This window comes from Capra hircus, chromosome 14, assembly GCF_001704415.2.
Source record: "Capra hircus breed San Clemente chromosome 14, ASM170441v1, whole genome shotgun sequence".
In the NCBI taxonomy this organism is placed as follows: Eukaryota; Metazoa; Chordata; class Mammalia; order Artiodactyla; family Bovidae; genus Capra; species Capra hircus.
In genome coordinates this window covers 35045878-35071778 of record NC_030821.1, presented here as the reverse complement: position 1 = coordinate 35071778, position 25901 = coordinate 35045878, and positions in this window count along the sequence as shown.

Sequence of the window (25901 nt, the reverse complement as noted above, 5' to 3'; positions counted from 1 at the left end):
ATGAAAAGGATTTTTAAATTCAGCATCCTGATTGATTCCCTAATGTGTGTCTGATTCTTTTCTCCTTTTTTTGACATAGTTTAACATGCCAAAAGGTGTTTTTGATCCTTATCAGTACCATTAGCAATTGTTCCAGTTTTCCAGTTTCTGAAATCACAAATGCTTGAAAATATTCCCTTATTCATCTCAAATCTTGGACTCATAGAAGTCTATAGTACAGGCTCCTTGGTGTTTTTATGGACCAAAGTAATTACTGACTACTCTGTTCCAATTAAATCGTCTATCTGAAATTTGTTAAGCACTAACCTCCACATTGGGCTCTATGGAATGCCATACAAGTTAAATTAAAAAGACAGAACCACCACTCTCCAAGACATTCCATAAAATTTAATTCAACAGACTCATGAGTGGAGTGATAAAAGGTCTCTTTGGTCTTTTATAAACTCAAATGTGAAACACTTGATTTGCAGCTCAAGTTCCTGACCTTGAATATTATTATTTTGCCTTCTATGTCATATCCTTTTTAGAACTTTATGCTGATTGTCAATCCCATTGTCTTGGAAACTAGGCAAAGCTGAATTAATCACTCAATTACATTTCTTATTGTAAGGAAACAAATGTATGATAAACAAATGGAAGACTCATGTCCTAGTTTCCTGTTTCTTTGGTGGGTGTAGGCAACTGATCAGTTCTTCTAGTTTTATATCGTATCTCCTAACTTACCTGAGATGTCACTGTCTGTGACCCTATGTGTGTGTGTTAGTTGCTTAGTCGTGTCCAACTCTTTGCAGCTCCATTTACCATAGCCTGCCAGGCTTCTCTGTCCATGGGATTCTCCGGGCAAGAATACTGGCTTGGGTTGCCATGCCCTTCTCCAGGGGATCTTCCCAACCCAGGGATTGAACCTGGTCTCCTGCATTGCAGGTAGATTCTTTACCGTTTGAACTACCTGACAAGCCCTCTGTGAGCCTCTGGTAGTTTTAAAATATGTCTACAAGTTATCTAAAACTATTCATACCAAGAAGAGGATTTCCTTTCCTCCCTTGTATCTAAGTGGGCCGTAGTAATTTGCTTGTAGGAGAAGCAATAGAAGTAAGAGTGCATAACTTTAGAAAAGTGATGTTGCATAATTCTGAAAAGTGCTTATACCTTCTGCCTGGATAATTCACCATCCTTGCTCTAAAGGAAGCCAGTCTCCATGAGAGAGCATCTGAGATGAGCATGAGCATGCAAGAGGGGCTGTGTGCAGTTCCTCTAGCTAGCAGCCTCAGCTGAGCCCCCAGAAGATCTCTGTACCCACTGCCACCCATGTGAGTGAGCCCTCTTGAAGGATCTGCACAGTAGACCTTCAGATGGCTACAACTCTAGCCAGTATTTGACTGCAGCTGTATGAGCGACTCCAGGTACCACCTATTCAGACAAACCCATCCCAAATTCTTGGCTGCAACACCTTGAGCAAAAGAAAATGATAATTGTTTTATGCCACTACTTTACAGGGCAATTTGTCATGCAGCAATGATAAAAATCATTTAAAAAAGAAAAGACACCAAACCTGAGTTGGTATCTAGCTGTGTTTAAACCAATTTCCCAATCAAAGATGGCCTTGTGCAAAAACACTTAGCTCAAGTTTCAGGTTTCTTATTGAGAAGAGGCACCGATATCGGATATTAGGAATCTAGGGTTTTAGACCACATATTGCTACTCATTGCTTTGCGAGTCTGGTCAGATCGCTCTCTCTCTAGGACCTACTTTTCTCATCTCTAAAGTAAAAAACTGGGACTAAATAATATGCAGGGTTTCTTCTATACTTTAAAATTTTATATTCTAAGGACTTTTGAGAACATGGAGATAGCCACATCAGTAAAATGAATTGACTTACTGTATCTCCTAAAAGAATGCAGCCAACTTCCTGGTGGAGTGGCTCACCTATAAACCTGTAGGAAGTTCTTTCAAAAGTGTTGAAAAGCTTGACTCCAGGTTTAGAAGATACTGATGCTATCTTAAAAGTTTTTTATTGAACTGAAAACAGTGAGCTTTCCAAAGATGACAGTAATTAGAAAAATCTTTCCTAATTTCAGCATCATTAACTCAAGAAAGGTGTTACATGCCATTTGAAATGACTTCAATGTAATATAATATTTGCTTAAATTATCATAAGTAGCACAGTCATTCCTTTTCTTATAAAATAGTTCAGCCCTCCCTTTTCCAGATCATTTCTGTTTGGAACATGACCTTCTTGTTGGGGAATGAGCTACCTTGAAGATGTAAGAAGTTATTTACCCCCACACTTTAGGCACATAGGGGAGAAGGAAATGGCAACCCACTCCAGTATTCTTGCCTGGAGAATCCTGTGGTCAGAGGAGCCTGGTGGGCTGCTGTCCATAGGGTCGCACAGAGTCGGACACGAGTGAAGCCACTTAGCATGCATGCATGCATTGGAGGAGGAAATGGCAACCCACTCCAGTATTCTTGCCTGGAGAATCCGAGGGACAGAGGAGCCTGGTGGGCTGCCGTTTATGGGGTCGCACAGAGTCAGACATGACTAATGCAACTTAGCAGCAGCAGCTAGGCATATAGAGGAAGCGTCCTTGTAAAATTTTTATATTAAATGTTTCTGTAATATTTATAACTGTATAACAGGTAGACATTGTTTTTGTAATAAAAACAATATGACAAGTATATATTGGTTGACCTAAAGAGGTAAAATAGAAATCATTTCTCTGGTTTTTATTCATTCTTTGTATTGCTTGCCACTTCACATTGAATAGAGGTTTTTTTTTCCACCTAAGTATATTATTGCCTAACATTATCTTACTGTCTGTGAAGATTAATCAAAGTTTGGTGGACAGTGGCTGTTTGATTGAAGGATGTTGTATTCTGTGACAAAGGAAATGCTGTACTGAGATGTTCACAAAATGCTAAGCGAATGAAGAAAAGGAGATAGTTAATTTTGAGTAGAGGAAACAGATCAGGCTTCTGAGGGGAGGTGACATATGAGTTGGGCTTGTCAATGGCAGAGCTAGAATTTTAACCCTTCTGACCACTCCACCCCACCCAGAAAACCCTCAAGATCTTAACCCCGCCTGTACTGTCTCCACAGCCACTCCACCACCCCCCACATCCCCCCTGCTAACTGCCCAACCAGACCTACTGTCTCTAATCTGATGTCTGCACATCAGAACCAACTTCATTTTTGTTGCCTTCATGACTGTGGCAGGTAGGATAACACTAATATTTTAACATTAGCAGTCAAACTAATACCCAGCACTAATTAAGCACTCCCTAGATGTCAGGTCCTTTATTAATAGGGAGAGCTAATAATTTATCACCAACCAGAGGCATCTTTTTTTAAAAACAATTCTCCTGGGATATTGTTGATATATACAATAACCTATGTATTAGAATATAGAATTTAATAGATTTTGATTTACGTATTCACCCTTGAAGCAATTAACCACAATCAAAGTAATACTATGACCCCTGAAAGTTTTCTCATGCTTTTTTATAATCCCCACCCACCACTCACCTCTGTCTCCAGGCAACCCCTCATCTGCTTTCTGTCACTAGGGGTTCGTTTTCATTTTCGAGAGTAGTATATTGATGGAACTGTGCAGTGTTTACTGGTTTTTGTCAGGCTTTGTTTATTCACTCCAAGTTGTTGTGGGCACCAGTAGTTTCTTCCTGTATATCGCTAGATAGTATTGAATTGCATGCGTATGCCACAGTTAATTCATCTATTCACCTGTTGATAGGCATTTGAGCTACGGTCAGTTCTTGAATATTGACAATAAGGCTACTATGAATATTTATGTTAAAAAAGTGGTTTTTTTTTAAAGCATCCAAGTTTTATAAGCAGCAAAGGCTAGACTCTTTTTAGACCCTTGCGTCCATCATTTCCATCTTTCTCTGGGTCTTAGCAGATGCCATTTTCCAGGCCTAGAACGCTCTTCTCTGAATGCCTCCTCTGCCTTCCAACTTTCATGTGACCAGTACCATTTTACTTTTCCTGTCTCTATAAAAGCCTCACTTCTTTCTAGAATAACGCCTCTGACTTTCTGTCATCAGTGAGTTGGGTACCACTGTATATATCCTCCCATAGATACATTTTGTATCTTCCCCCATTATTGGACTTATCACCAGGTATTTTAACTGCTTCTTTACATATCAAAGTTTCTCTAGAATTAACATTGTCTGGCTAAATACATGTTAAATGATTGAATAAATAAATAAATGAATAGTAAAGAGTAAGATCAAAGTAAGCACAGCAGGGAATTAGTCGTCTATAATTAGATTGTGGTGACATTGCACAACTCTGTGAATATACTAAAAATCATTGAATTGTACATGGCAAGTGAATGAATTATGGTATATGAACTATATCTCAATAACTCTATTTCTAAAAAGGGAGTTGACAGACAGGAAGTCATCCTGATGGAAAATACATTAAAGTGAAAGTCACTCAGTCGTGTCTGACTCTGTGACCCCATGGACTGTAGAGTCCATGGGATTCTCGAGGCCAGAACACTGGAACGGTTAGTGGTTCCCTTCTTCTAGGGGTCTTCCCAACCCAGCAACTGAACCCAGATCTCTCCCTTTTCAGGTGGATTCTTTACCAATTGAGCCACCGAGGAAGCCCAGGAACACTGAAGTGGGTAGCCTATTCCTTCTCCAGAGGATCTTCCTGACCTAGGAATCAAACCGGGGTCTCCTGCATTGCAGGCAGATTCTTTACCAGCTGAGCTACCAGGGAAGCTGCATATGACATTAAGGAGTGACCAAAAATGAGGCTGGGAAGAATTCTTACCTTTTCAGTGTCAACTGTAAATGTCCTAGAAGATTCAGTGATCAAAACTCAACTTACCACCAGGTTTTTAACCCCAATATTCTTTTCTTATTTGATTCACTTATTTACTTATTCACTTTTGCTAGCAAGTTTCAAAGTATGTTAAAATTAGTTTTCTAACAGCTATTGTGTTAACTGTCCCACGGTGAGTAGTAATCTAATCTAGAATGGAGGGCATAATAAACTAGGAGCAAGGAGGAACTCATTCTATACTTGGAACCATCCCTCTCCAGGAGACTTGATGCAAATCAGGACCCTTATTTCCTGTCATGAAGGATGCATGAGGCTTTACCATGATGATAAAATTGAAAAGTGCATTTGAAGCTGAGCTATAATCTACACACACACACACACACACACATGCACAAAGGCAGGAGGACATTAACCATCAAGGTAATTACTGGAGGATTTGTCCTGTGGTGTTCATCTACAGGGTGAGGGTGGGTAGGGGCAGGAATATAAGACTAGAGAGGTAAGTTGGTATAAATCTCTTTGCCCTGGAAAGAGTTTTGGATTTTATCCCATGGTCAAGGCAGAACCAACATTTTAAAAATTAGCTTTGTAAGGAGAAATGAAGGACTGAATGGGTCATTGTGAGGGTAAATGCAGTCACAGCTATGAAAGAATTTGGCACCCCTGGGAAGAGAATTTAGTATAAATCAAAATCTCCTTCACTCGACTAACTTGAGCATAGCATTAGCTTAGCCTCTCATTTGGGTTCAGGCTTTCTTATGCCCACCTCTGTTCTCTCTCCTGCCTTCCCTGAAACCCTCTGGTTCCAAGCATAGTTTTGAATGTGTGCTCAGGGATCTTATTTTGTGTGTTTGGGATCAAGAAGAGATGTATACTCTGGCTCTTGTTTTTTGAGGACTATCGTTTATCATTATCTTTTATCAGAAATTCCACCTTGAGTTGAAGGTGTCCGAAACAGTCAGTCTTGGAGGGGACAATCTTTTTACCACCCTGATTTTTTTTTTTAATCTGTTTGAGCCTGTTTGACTTTTATCCGTAACTATTTCTTGATTTCAACGCATTGTAGGAGAAAAATTTATACCTGTCAGTAGGCTATGTGTGAGACAGTGTATGTGTGTGAATTTATGTATATGTGTATGTTTGTATGGGTAGGTCAAGGGTTGTATTCAGTTTTTATTACTCCCTAACAAATGTCCACAATCTTAATGATTTCAAAGAACACCCCCAGGTATACATATATATATACACTCATGGCTGATTCATATTGATGTATGGCAGAAACCAATACAATGTAAAGCAATTATCCTCCAGTTAAAAATTAATAATTTTTTTAAAAAAATCACCCATTTATAGCTCACAGTTGTGAAGGTCAGAAGTCCAGGCTGACTAAGCTAGGTTCTCTGATCAGGATTTAATAAGACTGAGTTCAGAGTATTCCAATGGGCCAGCCTCTTACCTGAACGCTCTGGGGAGAAGTCCACTTCCAAATTCATTTAGGTTGTTGACAGATTTCAGAACAAAGACATTCTCTTATATATTGCTATTGCTATTGCTAAGTCACTTCAATCGTGTCCAACTCTGTGTGACCCCATAGACGGCAGCCCACCAGGCTCCCCAGTCCCTGAGATTCTCCAGGCAAGAACACTGGAGTGGGTTGCCACTTCCTTCTCCAATGCATGAAAGTGGAAGGTGAAAGTGAAATCACTCAGTCATGTCCGACTTAGCGACCCCATGGACTGCAGCCTACCAGGCTACTCCATCCATGGGATTTTCCAGGCAAAAGTACTGGAGTGGGGTGCCATTGCTTATCTTATATAACTGCTGAGCAATTATCAAAATCAGGAAATTAAATGTTGATGAAAATATTATGACATCATCTGCAGTAATAGTCAAATTATTTCCTTTCTGCTGATAAGTCTATTATAACTATCTTCTTCTGCTTCGGGATCCTACTCAGAATCAGACATTGCATGTGGTTGTCACGTCCTGTAGTTTCTTTTCATCTGTATTATTATTTCCTCAATTTATCATTTTTTTTAAGGCTTTACAGATTTTGAGGTTGCAGCGTTCTCTCTAAGGTAATAATTCTTGGGTGTAAGATCTATCTTTATTTTAGTTTTTTAAATTTTGTTTATTTATTTATTTTTGGCCATGCCACATGGTATGTGGGATCTTGGTTCCCTGACAAGGGATCTAACTTGTACGGCTTGCATTGGAAGCTCTAAGTCTTAACCACTGGACCACCAGGGAAGTCTCTCTTTATCTTTCTTGACACTGACATCTTTTAAAGACCAGTTACTTTATAGAATGCTTCTCAGTTTGGATTTTTCTGATTTTTTCCTTGATAGCAGGAATAGCATAGATGCAATATAATCATATCAGAAGGCTTGTGACACCAGTTCCTCCCCGTGTTGGTGATGTTTGCTTTGATCATCTGCCTACAGTGGTGTTTTCCATGTTTCTCTCCTGCAAAATATCTGCCTTCCTCTTTGTAAGTAATTTGTGGGGAGTTTTTTTGATTTTTATATATATCTGTTCCTCATCAAACAAATTTTAGTATCCAATGATGACTTTTTAAAGTCATTCATTTTCTATTTATTAGTTAGCATTCTACTGTAAAAAAACTGGGTTATTTATTTATATTACTATGAAATTATATTCTTTTTATTCAATGTATTAATACTATAAACTGTTTATAGCCTCATTTATGTTGAGGCTCAGTTTGACTCAGGTTTGGCCAGTGGAGTCCTTTTAAGCTCACTCCCATGTTCTGTTTACACATTCTCGTCATCTTCCGTATTTTTAGGTGTAGAAAAATATTCCAGGCTTGTCTTGCACTTGAGCCCTGGAATCCACCTTTTCTCCAAGGAGACTTGTTACTTTTTAGAGGAGAATGTAATTAGAAACCAGTCACTAGATACGCTTATTGCTTCTGGAGAGTTATTACTTTTGTGACTTCTCAGTAGAGACCTAGGATATAATGTACAAGTACACACATGTATTCCTTTGTTTCAACAACTAGTAGCTTTGTTTAATTTTAGAAAATGGGTGGATATTTATTTCCACTTTGCAGAAAAAATAAGATTTAGAACCATTTTCTTCATGCTGAACTAGCTTTATTCAGCAATCATAACTACATCTATTTTGTTTAATAGACCATATTTTTTTAGAACAATTTTAGATTTACAGAAAAACTAAGATTTGGGAAGATAATACAGTTTCCTTGTGCTCCATGCCCATTTTCCCTATTATTAACATCTTACATTACTGTAGTGCATGCTACAATTAATGCACTAATGTGGATACATCATTGCTGATTAAAATGAGTAGTTTATTCAGATTTCCTTAGCTTTACCTAGTGTTCTTTTTATGTTTTAGAGTCCCATCCAAAATATCATATTGCATTTTAGTTATCGTTTCATTTTATGCTCCTCTTGACTTTGGTGGTTTCGCAAACTTTTCTTTTTTTCTTTTTATTTTTTATGATCTTGACAGTTTTGAGTTCGACTAGTCCCCTATTTCATAGGATGCTCCTCTATTAGCACTTGTCTTTTTACCTTATGAATAGACTTGGATTGCATGTGTTTTTAGAGAATGACCTCAGAGGTCCATTTTCATCATATCATATTAAGGGTACATACTAGCAATATAATTTTTCACTGTTGATGTTGACTTTGATTACCTTGCAAAAAAAGTTTCTCCATAATAATGTTATCTTTCCATCCCTTGTATACTGTACTTGTTGAAAGAAAGTCTCTACCTAAAGCCCACATTGCTTCTGCTTCTTGACCCTGCAGTATCTACATAAATTATTTGAAATTGTTTTGTCAGAGGTATGTCTCTTTTCCTTTTACTTACTTATTTATATACGCTTGGCCTCATGAATATTTATTTTGTGCTTTGGGTTATAATCCAACACTATTTTGTTGCTCAGTCTTGGTCACTGTGAGCACCAGCAGTTGGCCCCTCTGTCCATTTGGCATACCATTATAAATGTGGTTTTTGTTTGTTTTTGAGCACGTCTTATTTTCTGGCACCACCAATATTCAAAGCTCATTTTGTGTATTTTCTGCCCCGTCAGGCTCGCTTTTCATAATGATATTTGTTAGTCCTTTGGAAACTATATTCTGTGTTGTTAGTCACTACGTCATGTCCCACTCTTTGCGACCCCATGGACTGTGCAGCCCACCAGGCTCCTCTATCCATGGGATTTCCCAGGCAAGAATACCGGAGTGGGTTGCCATTTCCTTCCCCAGGGGAGCTTCCTGACCCAGGTATTGAACTTTTATCTCCTGCATTGTCAGGCAGATTCTTTAGGTTTAATCAAATGAGTAGTATTTGGTGGGAAATGGAAGCCAGGTTTCTCACTCTTTTGGAAGGGAATTAGAAATGTGGAAATCAAGAAGAAAGGAAGGTAACTTGTGGATTTGGATTGAAATTTAACATTTCAGTATAAATTCATGGTTTTAAATTTACAGATACTCCTTGTCTCAAAGTGTGTTTTGTCTAATATTAAGATGGCCATGCTAGCTTTCTGATGCTTCAGTTCAGTCAGTTCAGTTCAGTTCAGTTCAGTCTCTCAGTAGTGTCCGACTCTTTGCAACCCCATGAATCGCAGCTCGCCAGGCCTCCCTGTCCATCACCATCTCCCGGAGTTCACTCAGACTCACATCCATCGAGTCTGTGATGCCATCCAGCCATCTCATCTTCGGTCGTCCCCTTCTCTTCCTGCCCCCAATCCCTCCCAGCATCAGAGTCTTTTCCATTGAGTCAACTCTTCGCATGAGGTGGCCAAAGTACTGGAGCTTCAGCTTTAGCATCATTCCTTCCAAAGAAATCCCAGGGTTGATCTCCTTCAAAATGGACTGGTTGGATCTCCTTGCAGTCCAAGGGACCCTCAAGAGTCTTCTCCAACACCACAGTTCAAACGCATCAATTCTTCGGCGCTCAGCCTTCTTCACAGTCCAACTCTCACATCCATACATGACCACAGAAAAACCATAGCCTTGACTAGACGGAACTTAGTCGGCAAAGTAATGTCTCTGCTTTTGAATATGCTATCTAGGTTGGTCATAACTTTTCTTCCAAGGAGTAAGTGTCTTTTAATTTCATGGCTGCAGTCACCATCTGCAGTGATTTTGGAGCCCCCCAAAATAAAGTCTGACACTGTTTCTACTGTTTCACCATCTATTTCCCATGAAGTGATGGGACCAGATGCCATGATCTTCGTTTTCTGAATGTTGAGCTTTAAGCCAACTTTTTCACTCTCCGCTTTCACTTTCATCAAGAGGCTTTTTAGCTCCTCTTCACTTTCTGCCATAAGGGTGGTGTCATCTGCATATCTGAGGTTATTGATATTTCTCCCGGCAATCTTGATTCCAGCTTGTGTTTCTTCCAGTCCAGCGTTTCTCATGATGTACTCTACATATAAGTTAAATAAGGAGGGTGGCAATATACAGCCTTGACGTGCTCCTTTATTGTTTGCCTAATATCTGTTTTTCTCTCCTTTCATTTTTAAGCTCTTTTTGTCTTTGTATCCAAAGTGGATTTTTTTTTTTAGAAAGAAATGCTTAGGTCTTATCTTTTTCGGGGAAAATCTCTGCTTTTTATTTAATCCATTTTTATTTTATGTGACTACGGAATCCCCGTGCCGCTCCCACCCCCATTTCCTTGCAGCTCTCTCTTATCAGGTATCCTGTCCTACAAATTTCAGCTGCTTCAGAAACTGGCACTTCCAATCTCTGCCTCCTTTACTAGCCCAGTGAAATCCCTACCCACCACAGGCTGCTGCTTCTGCTGCTGCTAAGTCACTTCAGTCGTGTCCGACTCTGTGTGACCCCATAGATGGCAGCCCACCAGGCTCCTCCATCCTTGGGATTCTCCAGGCAAGAACACTGGAGTGGGTTACCATTTCCTTCTCCCCACACAGGCTACTTCTCCCTAATCTGCAGAAGGGAGAAAGTCTGGGTGATCATGGTATAACCTTGATACCTCTCTTGTGTATATCCCTACTCATGAGGATTCCAATACTGCACTACTCATTGTTCAATTAAGAAAAAACACCTAAAAAACAGAAGTATCACATATATTATATATTTTTATTCATTATTGATTTTAATTTCCTAATTTGTAGCCCCATTTGTTGTGAGAGAAAATTAGTACAGCTACTCTATTATGCCTGGAAGGAGAGATACCCAAAGAATTCACTAATGCACATCAATAAAAATACCATAGACTGTACTATAGTCAGTTATTCTGTCACTTGTGTTTTCTTTTTAAAACACTTTTCTCAGATTTCTTGAAGTATGATTCACAGACATTGTATGTGTTTAAGGTATACAGCGTGATGTTTTAAAAATATATATATACACATTGTAAAATGTTTTCCCCAATTAAGTTAATTATGTAAGTTGTGTTTTGCAGATAAATTACAAAAAAAATTTTTTTTTCTACTGCTGAATTACATGAATATCCTCAGATAAGGTTTCCAATCCTTTCAGATAACTAAAATTCTAACCAAAGACAGAAAAATAAAAAGATGTATAGTGAAAAAGGAAATGGAGTTTGTATAACACAGCAGCACTTTGTACTTTCTAAGTCCTTTCACACGCTTCTCTGTAAGCACTCTGTTGGTTACGAGTGACAGAAATCTAACCCAAAGTGAATTAAGCATAAAGGAGAATTTATTGGATTGTGTAACCGACATCCTGGGGTATCTGGCTTTGGTTATACTATTGGGAATCTGTCCCTCTCCATTTCTCAGCTCTTACTTCTCTTGTTGGCTTTTTAGCTGACAGTTTGACACTAGCAGCTCCTGGCTTATATCCTGCCAACTTAGCAAACCCAGCCAAAGAGAGTCCTCAGCCAACAAATAGTTATTGAGAGCCTGATATATATATGAAATAGGAGATGCAGGCAGTGATCAACTAGATCATTAATGTTCTTGCCCTCAGAGAGCTTACATTCTGATCCTATGAAAGAGAATAAATAAGTAAACAAACAAAATCATTTGGGCTCTGGTCATTAATATGAAAAAATAATACAGGGTAATGTGGTAGAGGGCTTCCCAGATGACTCAGTGGGTAAAGAATCCACCTGAATACAGGATACAAAGGAGACGTGGGTTCGATTCCTAGATCAGGAAGATCCTCTAGGGGAGGGCATGACAACCTACTTCAGTACCCTTGTCTAGAATCCCGCGGACGGAGGAGCCTGGCGGGCTACAATCCATAGGGTTGCAAAGAGTCAAACACGACTGAAGTAACTAAGCGACAGTGAGCAAATGTGGTAGAACAGAAATATAGCGGCCGTTTTTGTTTCATTGTCCCGGGATTCCTATCATCTTAAGGGGCATTTGACTTAAGACATGAGCTATTATGAGAACAGGCAACCAGGTGATCTAGGGAAAGAATATTGCGTGGAGAAAGACGAGTAGAGGCGCAGCTTCTAAAATGGGAATCAGCATGGCCTGTTCTAGTTCAAGTGAAATGAATGTGAAGCAATAGCAGACGATCAGATATGTGAGATAGGCAGGAGCTAGATTGCAGGGGATTTATAGGCCATGGTAGGTGTTTGGATGTAATCCTGGAAATGAGGACAGCCAAGAAATACAATGTTACTTTTTAGAAAGATCTTTCTGGAGGCTGTGTAGAAAATTTGCCGACGAGGAACCAAGACTGAGAGTGTTAGTCTGGCCTGGATAACACGCACATCCCTAAATCAGTTGATGTGGCCAGGGTGAGGCAGTGCTTTGTTTGGTCCATCTCAGGATGTATTAACTCCTGGGGTCATCTGAACTCTATGAACTACAAGTAGAAAAGGGGTTGCCCTCTCACACTGAGGTGTTATTTCCAGAAGAAAGGTGAATGGCTAATTACAAATAGCAAAATACCTGTCCACTCCATTATCCAATGTATGCAAAGCGTAGTTGCCATTATTGGAAAAGTCCTGGAGCCCTGCAGTGTTCTGGGACTGAGTGCTCCCCAAGTCAGACTTTCTCACCAGCTTCCAGAGTAGCATCTGAACAATGGACAGGAGTCTGAACTCTGAGAAAGGTCATTTGGATCCTAAAATAATATTGGAATGTAAAATATGTCATTAAAATTATGTTGTCTGATATTTTATTTTTGTAAAAGGTGGCCAAAGATCCCGGGAGAAGCCACATTTGGGGGAAAAAACTGTTTGATACCATGTTCTAACACCATGAGTAGAGGCTGGTATCTTTATATTTCTTTAACTCAAATAGTCTTTATAGGAAACCTGATAGGAAATTCGAGTGTGTCTTAGTCTCTAAGGATTCAGTTCCTGACTAACTTTAAGGAACTCAGATACAATAAATCCCTAGTCTCCTCTGGTATTCATCTGAGAATTCTTGGAGGAAAGAAACTGTGATACAGTGGTACTGCCAGTCGAGACACAAGATGTCCTTTACAGCAACTCTCGAAGCTTAGAAGAAAAAAGTTGTTAATGCTTCACTTACCAGGGGAAAGGGGTAGGGGAAATAAAAGGAGATTCCAGAAATTTCGGGTCATTGGATCTCATCTCATCATTTCAGTTCCCAGGAAGGTGATTGAGGATTTAATTAAGTTTGGATAGTCGAATAAGTATAAACAGAAAGTTTCACTCGCAGAATTTCCAAGCAGCATTTGGATTTGTATAACAGAAACTGCCTTAAGGGAAAAACCTGCTTCCTGGCTGGGAACTTTTATAAAATTGGTCATAAAAATGTATATAAGAATGTTTGGTTTCTTTTATGTGGTCTCTGCTGCTGTGGATAAAGTCAGAGCTTGGATATTTTTCAACACTTTTTGTTTCTTAATAAACAAAGTGTTAGGGATGCCAGTGATCTAGGTTGTTACATTTGCTAAAGCTCCTTGTATTATCTAATGGTCAAAACAGGTAGTCATCTATTTTCCGCAAATATTTATTGAGTACAGATCCATGCAAAGCCTTGCGTGAGATACAAAGGCAGAAAGAAATCTGCTCCCAATCTTTAAGAAATCTAAATCATTTGAAAGCAAATATTTTTCTTGATTCTCTTCTCCCTTCAATAGCTATATGAAAAGGGTAGGAGTTACAAGTGTTTCTAAGTACACTAAAATGGCATCAGTTCAGTTCAGTTGTTCAGTCATGTCCGACTCTTTGCGACCCCATGAATCGCAGCACGCCAGACCTCCCTGTCCATCACCAACTCCCAGAGTTCACTCAGACTCATGTCCATTGAGTCAGTGATGCCATCCAGCCATCTCACCCTCTGTCGTCCCCTTCTCCTCCTGCCCCCAATCCCTCCCAGCATCACAGTCTTTTCCAATGGGTCAACTCTTCGCATCAGGTAGCCAAAGCACTGGAGTTTCAGCTTTAGCATCATTCCTTCCAAAGAAATCCCAGGACTGATCTCCTTCAATGGACTGGGTGGATCTCCTTGCAGTCCAAGGGACCCTCAAGAGTCTTCTCCAACACCACAGTTCAAAAGCATCAATTCTTTGATGCTCAGCCTTCTTCACAGTCCAACTCTCACATCCATACATGACCACAGGAAAAACCATAGCCTTGACTAGACGGACCTAAAATGGCATAAACCCACATATTTCATGGGGTGGGGGGAGGTACATAACAAACTAGAATTACTGAGAAAATGACTTTCCAGTATATCCAATATACCAATGCACATTATAACGAAACCTAATATAATAGTAGTACCATAAATACTACCCTTAATTTTCTCCCAGCATCTATTTTATTCATTCATTCATTTAATAAATATTTGCTTTATGTTCCTTAAAAAAATCTGGTGACAAAACGGTGCATGGACTGCATCCTGAGAGGAGGGAGCAGCATGGGTGTTGGCAGTTATGTGGGTGCCATTGAGAAGCTGGGATATGGTTTAGGTCTTAAAGAAATGAATAACCCTCTGACCTGAAAATAGAAAAGGGCTGAATAATTGGCGCTGTGTCATCCTTGCTTTTTCTCCAGTTTCTACCTGCTCCTCCAGGGTTGTCACTTTTATTGGTACCATTTCAAATACTTTTTATATGTTCTCATGATGTCCTACTTTACATTCCTATATTCCGGGCCTCTCTCTGGAGCAGACTCACATTCTCCTTCCCAGTGTACATTACTACCATAAAAATTTTAATAGAACAGCCATTATGGAAAACAGTTTGGAGGTTCTTCAAAAAATTTAAACTAGAACCATTGCATGATCTAGCAATCCCTCTTCTGGGTATATATCCAAAGGAAATTAAATCAGTACTTCAGAGAGACATCTGGGCTCACATGTTCATTGCAGCATTATCCGCAAGAATCAAAATATGGAAAAAACCTGAGTGTCCATCAATGCGTAAATGAATAAAGAAATTGTGGTAAATATTTTTAAAAAGGAGATTTTGCCCTTTGCAACAATGTAGATGTAACTGGAAGACATTATGCTAAATGAAATAAGCCAGAAACATAAAGGAAAATATATATATAATCTCATTTCTATGTGAAATCTAAAAATGTCATTTATATGTGGAATCACAGAATCAAGGAGTTGGATGGTGGTTACCAGGGGTGAGGAGGCAGGGGAGATGGGAGATATGAATCAAAGGGTACAGAGTTGCAGTTGCATAGGATGAGTAAGTCCTGGAGATCTAATATACAGCATGGTGACTCTTGTTAATAATATTATGTCATATATTGGAAATTTGCTAAGAGAATAGATCTCAGGTGCTCTCACCACACACACACACACACACACACACACACACACACACAACTGTGTACAGAGATTTAATTCACTGGACTGTACTAATCTTTCACTATATGTATGAAAACATCATGTTATATACCTGAAATGTAAACAATTTTTTTTAAAAGAGAAAAGGAAAAAATGACCCAATGTGTCCTTTCTCTTAGACTTGCATTTCCTTCTGTATTCCATATCTTGGCTGATGGTACCACCAGTCATTACCAAGCTACCCACCTCACATCCTCATTCTAGCTTCTTTATTCTTCCTATACTTCCTTAACTCAGGCTTCCCAGGTGGCGCTAGAGGTAAAGAACCCACCTGCAAATTCAGGAGGCACCGAGATGCAAGTTCAGTCCCTGGGTTAGGAAGATCCCCTGAAGGGGGGCATGGCAACTCACTCCAGTATTCTTGTCTGGAGAGTTCCATGGACAGAGGAGCCTGGCGGGCTGCAGTCCACAGACTAGCAAAGAGTTGGACATGACTAAAGTGACTTGGCATGCATGCACTTCCGTAACTCTTCACCGTCCAGGTTTAGCAGTTTGACTTCCATTTGTTTCCAACACTGTCCTTTGCATTTGGTATTTACTTGTATTGACACTCTAATCATGTAGTGTTACATGTATTAATATGTGTGTATGAGTTCTGGGTAGCCTGTGGCTTCTTAATCTTTGATTCCATTCCCAGTGTCTAAATGAAGACTCTTGAGAGTCCCTTGGACTGCAAGGAAATCAAACCAGTCAATCCTAAAGGAAATCAGTCCTGAATATTCATTGGAAGGACTGATGCTGAAGCTCAAGTTCCAATACCTTGGCCACCTGATGGGAAGAACTGCCTCATTGGAAAAGACCCTGATGCTGGGAAAGATTGAATGTGGGAGGAGAAGGGGACGACAGAGGATGAGATGGTTGGATGGCATCACCAACTGGATGGTCATAAATTTGAGCAAGCTCCAGGAGTTGGTGATGGACAGGGAGGCCTGGTGTGCTGCAGTCTCTGGGGTTGCAAAGAGTCTGACACAACTGAGCAACTGAACTGAACTGAACTGAATGCCATAGCCAGCGACATAATGCACATGGGATGTATGTCAAAGGAATGCTTATCAAAGGAATTGGGTTAGACGTCTATTGTCTAATCAGTTATCTAACCATTCACCCAGCACCCATTTATGGAAGACTTGCTTTGTTATTCAAACTGCGTTTACTTGATACGGAGGAGACAAAGATGAAGAGACACGCCGTCCTCGCTGTCTGGTAGCTCACAGGGGACAAGGAAGAACAAACATTTAAATAAGTGATATTGAAAAACTAAAATTAAGATAGACCCAATAATCTTAATCATCTATTGTTTTTAGTTTCAACATATGTGTATATGTATGTTATCTTGTTTGATAGTGGTGTTGCAGATTTTGCAATGATATTCTCTCTCTCTGGAATTATTATTTCAATGCATAATTAGTTAAAATTTGGTAAGATCTCAAGTTGAATTATCACTAGCAAAGTACCTGAGAGAATAAAAACATTTCCTCTTTAAGGAGTGTGTTCCTAAGAAGAATATGATCCTTGCTAGGAAAACGAAAATATCATGGGATCCTATAATTAAATATAGTCCTAACAGATATACAAATTCACCTCATGGCTACCAGGCTTGAGCATAAATCAAGATGCAGTGAACTTAAGGACTGTAGCCAAAAACTAGTGATAAAACTCCGAGAATACTGATTATTCCAGGTAGACTGAAAAACTGACTTAAGAAAATTAATTAAACATCCCAGAAAGGCCAAGGAAAAAAAAAGCAGACCTAGAGTTTTTCCTTGAAATCATCTTATCTCAACCACTTTCTTGTAAGCTTATGTTGAAAAGACTCTTTCAGGAAAGTGCTAATGTTTACCCCAAAAGTTTCATTGTTGTCTGACTGCCTCCAGATTCACTTTGAAGATTTTTCTGAGGTCAAGTAAGGTTTTAGTAGTTCTTTTGAAGTACAAAAAAGGAAGAATGTTCTTCAGGTTGAACCAGCTTGCAGGTTATTATTATTACCACTGAAAAATTGAAAAGGTTCATGATGAACTTTCAAAATGGAATTAGTCTGCACAACCGCAAAAACCAAATGTAATTTATGTTCAGAAAGGGAGAAATGCTCTCCAATTTTTTTCAAAGACAGGTTATAGCACAAAGTAGGCAAGGTACATTAGATTAGGAGTTAGCACAGTATTTTATTTCAGCACACCATTAAAGCGATTAAAAAATCTCTTTTCTCCAAGCCCTACTACACTCAGTTTCAGTAGACATTGCCTCTTTCTTCATCCTAAAAGTTGAAGCCATCAAGTTTAATCTACTTTAACAGCCCCCCTCCCTCCCCATAACTTATCTATATCCACTTCCATCTTCTGATCCTCTCCCTTCATTTCAGACCCTGTGGGAAGGAGCAGTACATTGGGCACTTCTTTGGCTGTTCAAATAGAGTCCAATAAAGCAACGGCTTAAAAACTTAGGGCTTTCTTTCCCCTCATGTTACCAAGATTAGGAAGAGACATTCTAGGTCTGGTACAGACACCCTGTAGTGGCACCAATGGCCCAGGCCCCTTTGATCTTTCTGTTCTTCTTTGCTTTACACTTGACTCCCTTCCAAAGAGATGCCTCTTGATCAGAGTGGTCACAGCCAGCATGTCTGCATGCCTGAGAGTAGGAAAGAAGAAAGGGGTGGAGTATCAAAAGGACATCTTACAGCTTAGGGAGTCCTCCTTTGAAGGATAGTCCCTAGACCCAACAATTTCTTCTTATCTCATTGCTCACCATTCTGTCGTAAGGGCAGTGGTATCTCCAAGGAAAGACAAGAGACAATTCTTCTGAAACTTGGTACATTGCTTTCTCCAAAACACCAGGATTCTGTTAGAAAGGGAAAAGATGAATAAACAACTCAGTCACTACCATGGTATCGTAAATCATTTTTTCTACAAAGTTAGCACTTTTGAAATGTTACAAAAGCATAGTGAGGCAAAGGAGCTGAAACTTGGGGATCAGACAGATGTTCAGTTCTCAGTTCATTGCTAATTAGCTCTTGGATCTTGTTCAAGTTATTTAACATTCCCAAACCTTAGTCGATCTATAAAGTGGAAATAAGATTACCTGTTGTGAATACCTGTTTGGGGAACTAAGTATAAAGAACTGCTATAATGCCTGGAACACAGTAAGTCATCTGACATTTATAAATATATGTTGTTGTTCAGCCTCTCAGTCAAGTCCAACTTTTTGTGACCCCATGGACTGCAGCACACCAGGTTTTCCTGTCCTTCACTGTCTCTCAGAGTTTGCTCAAACTCATGTCCATTGAGTCGATGATGCCATCCAACCATGTCATCCCTGTTGTCCCCTTCTCCTCCTGCCCTCAATCTTTCCCAGCATCAGGGTCTTTTCCAGTAAGTCGGCTCTTTGCATCAGGTGGCCAAAATAATGGAGCTTCAGCATCAGTCCTTCGAATGAATATTCAGGGTTGATTTCCATTAGGATTGACTGGTTTGATCTCCTTGCTGTCCAAGGAACTCTTAAGACATTTAGATACCATGAAACAATGCTTTGATTTTCTTTGAAACATCCATATCTTCTTATTGCCCTGGTAGGCACCTTTTCCACTGCTGTTAACCAAGTAAGTATTTATATCCCCAGGTTTTGTTCTTGGCTTCCTGACACCCTTCCTTCTATGTTTCTCATTCATTATCTTGGTTTCAATTACACTCAAATGCTGATTTTTCTCAGCTTACTCAGATCCCGGCTTCTGTCTCACCCCTTGGGTATTCCCAAAGTATCTGTATGGGTTAAAGAATAGTCCCCCCAAAGAAATGCCCACAGAAACTCCAAATGTGACCTTACTTGGAAATAGGATCTTTCCAGAGGTAATTATGGTAAAACTCTTGAGATCAGATCATCCTGGATTAGAGCAGGTGCTAAATCCAATAGCAGGTGTCCTTACAATAAACAGAAACGAAGAAGACACGCAGAGATGTGGGAGAGAAATCCATGTGAAGACAGAGGCGCAGATTGGAGTTACGAACCTCCAAGCCAAGAAACACCAAGAATTATTGGCAGCCAGAAGCTAGGAAAGAGACATAGAACAAATTCTCCCCGAGAGCCTCCCAAAAGCATTAACCCTGACATCACCTTGATTTTGAATTTGCCCAACTATGAGAATATAAATTTCTCTCGCTTTAAGCTCCCTGATTTTTAGTAATTCATTGTGACATCCCTAGAAATCTATTCTAGTGTCCCATGCTAAACTCATTGACCTCTCTGAATGTTTCTTTGACCATATTTTCTAACTTACAACACCACTATTTATGTAGACAATTCAGCTTGTTTTCCTCAACATCACCCCCACCCTTCTTCTTCATCATGCAGTCAATTATCAAACCTCATATCAGACCATTTCTAGTATCTGGCCTTCTTTCTCCAAATTCACTGGTCCCTTTTTTTATTTTGAGCTTCTGATGTCTCTTATGTGGAGTTATACAAGCCTCCTGGTGTGTCTTCCTGCGTCTTAGATTATGCCACTGAAGGAGATCTGGCCAAAGCACATAACTCATCATGAGCCCGACTTACTCAAAACTGTGATGCCACTCAGTGCCCTGAAAGTGAAGCCCAAGAACCAAGCTGGTGGTGACTCTTCTCATTCCCTCTTGTCCATGTGCCTTTGTCCACGCTGTCCCCACTGGGGCTGTGTCTCTCTGCTCACCACCATGTAACTGCCTTGCCAACTAATGCCGTTTATTACCCACTACATCCCATGTGTGCACCCCTCTCAGAAGCCTTCTTGATCCCTGTTTCAAGTAGATACCTTCCTCTGAGATCCTATAATACCCTGGATGTTTACCGTGAGCTGTGGAGTTTGCATATTATATAAAATGGAAGCGGATTCTTAATGGTAAGAAATAAAGAATGTAACTCCCCTGCTAGTTTCATCTCCTTGAAGGTCAGGGCTCTTCTTCATCTCTCCAGAAACCTGCACCTACCAGGGCCTGGTAGATACATTTGTCTTCAATTATTGTTGAAGGACTGAAGAGCCTAAATATTTCTCCTGTGAAACTACCAATTCCTTTCACATTGTTTTACCACCATTGGTAATCACGTTCAATGAGTAATTTTGAAATGATCTTAAATCCTTTTTCTTATTGGCTATTGCAGTCAGTTCCCCCAAGTCCCTTGTTTCCTCTTTGGTCACACAGGGTCTCTACAGAGACCTAAGGGCTCCAGAGTCAGCGGAGTATGTGCACACTCAGTCATGCCTGACTCTTTGCGACCTCATGGAATGTAGCCCACCCAGGTGCCTCTGTCAATGGAATTTTCCAGGCAAGAATACTGGAGTGGGTTGCCATCTCCTACTGTAGGGGATCTTCCTGACCCAGGGATCGAACCTGTGTCTCTTACATTGCCAGGCGGATTCTTTATCACAAGGTCACCTAGGAAGCCCCAGAGTCAGTGGGGTTGGGGTCAAATCCTGGCTTTACCGTTTTCTAATTCTGTGACCCTGGTCATGCTCCTTGAGCTTCATCTGTGTATTGGTAGAACAGAAATGATCAGAGCACCTACATCATAGGATCACTGCCCTTTACTGATCACTAAAAAACACATGCATGAGATAAAGATGGAAAAGGTATCCGATGAACTGAGAATCACACCACTCTCCTGGCTTCAGTTCTCTAAGTTCAACAAGTCTGTTACAGAGACATGGACTTTGAGCTAAACGTTAGATTTTACTGGTTACTGTTTCTCCAGGGGTGCCTAGGTGACTGCGACACCTGACATCTCTTCTTCCATATGGTCTGCAAACCTTGTTCAGGTCTGAGCCTTTTTTTCCCCCGGAATGATTTCAGTACACTCTGAGGTACTCTATTTCCCTTTCCTCTCTTCCCTTCTCATCCTCAACAAGATTCCTGTCCCAAAGTGTCATTTCAATCATAATACCTCTCTTCATGGAAGGGAACAAAATCTTCTGGTTCTCCATCAAAGGCAACTCCAATGTTGTCTTGTAGGCTTCAAGGTCCTCACCCAAATGGTTTTCCTACCACACTCCCCTCCCCTGCTTGTTCCTCTTATCTTCTAGCCAAGCAAACTTACCTATGGTCCATTTCAAACAGCATGCCTGATGGTGGCCTCAAGGCCATTATTCATTTTCAATTAGGATAAGGTTCTGGGAAAATATTAATATGCTTTTCTCCTTTGCTTCTTCAGGTTCATGGGCCTTTCCCTAGTGGGACTGAGGCATCCCTCCACCAGGAAGAAATCACATCGTTACCACTGGGGGGAACTGAGAAGGAACAAGGTAATGCTGAACTTCTGATTTTTTTTTTTTAATATTTGTTTATTTCACTGTGCCAGATTTTAGTTGATGAATGCGGGATCTTTGATCTTCATTGCGGCATGTGGGATCTTCAGTGGCAGCATTCAATCCCTTAGTTGTGGCATGTGGGACCTAGTTCCCTGACTAGGGATCAAAACTGGGCCCCCTGAATTGACAGCACAGAGTCTCAGCCACGGGACCACCAGGGAAGTCTCCTGAACTTCTGACACTTCAGATAGTACTATCAGGAGGGAGAAAACTCGCGACTAGGTTTTCTGAGAAATACAGAGTTTTCAAAATTCCTCTAGTTCTATTTTTTTAATAAGAAAATCAAAGCCCCAAAGCTGTGTGAAGTGTCTTCTGTGATGGCCAAGCCATGAGGTATGAGACTCTGTCTGAAAAGAATGTGTAACGGTGAAAGAAGGAAAAGCCCATCTTTTTTGGCTCTAGTGGCTCCTGAGAGATGAATGGTAGCTGAAGCTAAAGCAATCCATTGAGGCTCTACAGTTAAGACATGGGTTGAAAGGAGGGTGTCTGATAAATCGAGGCATATACTGCCCTGCTTCCCAGGTTCAGTTCTCTGAATCATTTAAGCAACTCCATCACATAGATAAAGCTTAGGGGTTTTGTCTTTTCAATTTCATTCTCTTCCTTCTTGTAAAGCTATAAGATACTTCAGGGAAAAGAAACACTTCCAACATCCCATAGTTTGGTTTCTGATTTATTGGTGCCAGAGAATGGGAAGTTCTTTCCAATAGCCACGCAAATCATCATTGAATTACCAGGTCGAGGCTTGAGACGAAAACACATCAGTAAACCCTGAAGGAAAAAGATGCAAGGATCTTATTTATACCTTCAGGCTAACAAATGTTCATTGCCTTCCAAAGAACTGTGGTCATGATCAGGTGCTGGTGAGGAAAGACCGCAGATTGGTTTAAATCTTACGGCAAAGCTATTTAACTTGTTGCATTTAAGAGCCTCCAGATTGACCGAGAATCAAAACAACTATTTATGCCAAGAGTTGCTGCAATGATTATGGACACTGTGGCCAGACAGATTCAGTAATAAATAAGTTATGAAAAAGCAAAATGGGAAAAATGTATTTAGAGTGAATTGACTTTTTATTTGTAGAGTGTGAACTGTAGGCCAGGAATTGTGCTCAGGGTAAGCTCACAGAGATAAATGATGTTTGGTGCCCTCACATAGCTAATATTCATGGAACACCATCCTAAATACTTCATGGGAATGAATTAAGAACAGCTTCATATAAACTATTATTATTGCTTTTGCCAGATGTTAGTCATATAGTTGGTAATATGTGATGCTGGAATATGAACCAAGGCAACTGGCTTTGGAGTTTGTGGTCCTAACCAATATGGTTTACAGTATGTAATACGGTTTTATGGCTACATGCAGAGGGTTGGCGTCAGAGGGAACTGAGAAACTTCCAGAAGAAAATTTGGGAGGATATTTTTTATATGTTGGAATAGGGCAGGATTTCCTAAGCATGGACCAAACCTCAAAGCCATGAAAGAAAGTACTGGCATATATGGCTATAACGCAAATAAAAACCTTTGTATGTTCAAAGAAGCCATATACAAACTTAATGTGTAATGACCTACCTGGAGAAAAATATTTGCTATATACTTAACATACAAGAGGTTAATGATATTTATAGGAATTCTATAAATCAATGAAAAAAAATTCATCAACTAAAGAGTGAAGAGGTAAACTCAGTTCAGTTCAGTTCATTTCAGTCACTCAGTCATGTCTGACTCTTTGCAACCCCATGAACCACAGCACACCAGGCCTCCCTGTCCATCACTAACTCCTGGAGTCCACCCAAACCCATGTCCATTGAGTCAGTGATGCCATCCAGCCATCTCATCCTCTATCGTCCCCTTCTCCTCCTGCCCTCAATCTTTCCCAGCATCAGGGTCCTTTCAAACAAGTCAGCTCTTCGCATCAGGTGGCCAAAGTATTGGAGTTTCAGCTTTAACATTAGTCCTTCCAATGAACACCCAAGACTGATCTCCTTTAGGATGGACTGGTTGGATCTCCTTGCAGTCCAAGGAACTCTCAAGAGTCTTCTCCAACACCACAATTCAAAAGCAACGATTCTTCAGCCCTCAGCTTTCTTTGTAGTCCAACTTTCAAGAAGTAAATTAAGAAAAGGCAAATATTTAAATACAATGACCAGTAAGCAGTATTTAAAAATGCTTAGTATCACTGGTAATCAAAGCAATGCAAATTAAAGCTTTGAGATAACGCCAACTGTTTAATTGAAAGTATCTAAAAGTTTGATAGGAAATAAAAGGCATATTCTTGTTTGAATCAGAGATTGCAGAGACCTCCATCAAAATCTCAGAAATGAGGCAGATGGCAGATTGCAGTGATTTTCAAACTTACTGAAAGAGCCATGTTCCTTTTTCTTTTTCCTCCTCACTTAATTGATATTGCTTCATTAATAAAGCTCACAATAAACCACATCAGAAAGCTGAAACAAAACACGAAATCAAAATACCTTCAGAATGCTTACTCCATTCTGTCTATTGTGATTTGCTTCCTCCGCATAGTACATCTTCATGGAAAGAGCATTTGTTACCATAGGCTGTTTTCTGTTTGATCTTTATTTTTTGTTTTGCTTTATTTCTATTCACAAGACATTTGCTATCCTAGAGACCTAAGTTAATCAGGAGGTTCTGAAAATCTAATGAAGTGTGAGGAGAATGTGAGATTGGCACTTGTTCATGTTATTCTGAATAACAAAATCTCTTGAATTTTTGGAAGGAAGATAAGAATGTACTTTAGGTAGGGGCCTCAGACCCATTTTCTTTAGGAAGAAGAGAAAACCAGGAAAGAGAAAAAGTTGGGCACAGCAGAGAACTTTGAGAACTGCTAGCAACAGATAAGTAATCACTATGTGATAAACACCATGCATTTCACAGAGCAGCTCTTTAACGAGATTCACTTTCTGCTGACTCATTCAGATCTACCTAGTGGTAGAACTTCAAAAATAAAAAATGATGAGAATTAAGGCATGATCCCATTATCCTCCCGGGAGAACTGCTGACTTCACTGGCATCAATCCTCTAAAGACTTATGTAAATGTTCAATTGGGTAGCTAGAATTCTTTTTTTTTTTTTTTTTTTTCCTTGTAAGTATTTTTACCGAGATGCTCTCTGGATAACTTCCATCTTCTAACATTTTCTGGATGAACACCCTCAAGAAGGATCAAATGGCTTTTATTCAGTTTGGCTTTCTTCAGAACGTAGAGAAAAACAACCCTTTGCAAGATACATTAACTCTTTCCCAGCATACGGGTATCACCAGGCAGTGGTAATAACACAAAAAGCCTCTTAAGAGTAGGGTTGGAAAGATACTGGGCTGAAGCTTGATAGATGGGGTGCTTAGCATTAGTTCTGCCCTTGAGTTGCTGAAACACCATGGGAAAATCAGCTTACTGCTGCGAACCCCATATTTTTCATTAGTAAAGTAAGGAGGTCATTCTTGATGACCTTTGTGATAGCTTTTTACCTAAGCTTCTGAGGTCTGTGAGGAAATGAGCTCTAGAAAGTATCCAAACCCTCTGAAATATGAATCTCATAACTTCAATTAGATGTGCTTCTAATTGTGTTTTTATATAGCATCAATGGCTTGTTCTATGAAACTTGACATTACCAAATTTTATCCAAAGCATTTTCTCTGTTCCAAGTGTTTTTTCTTGTTTTTGACATTGCTTCTAAGTAGTTTGAGCCTGCTTATAAAGTCAACAATTTTGTATGCCAGAAAGATGATCTTCTGGCCTCAAATATTTGTGTTACAAGGGGCAGAGTATGCTTGGTTATGCTGCAGAAACAAGTTAACTCAATACAATCATAGTTTATTCACAGTCTGGTGCGAGTCCTGTAACTCCAGGGCAGGTTTCTGCCCTGGAAAGACTCAGCGTTCCTGGATCCTCCCACCCTACGGCTCTTCTGTCTCAACATAGGTCCTCCAGTTGTTGCCACAGAGCGAGAAAGGATGAG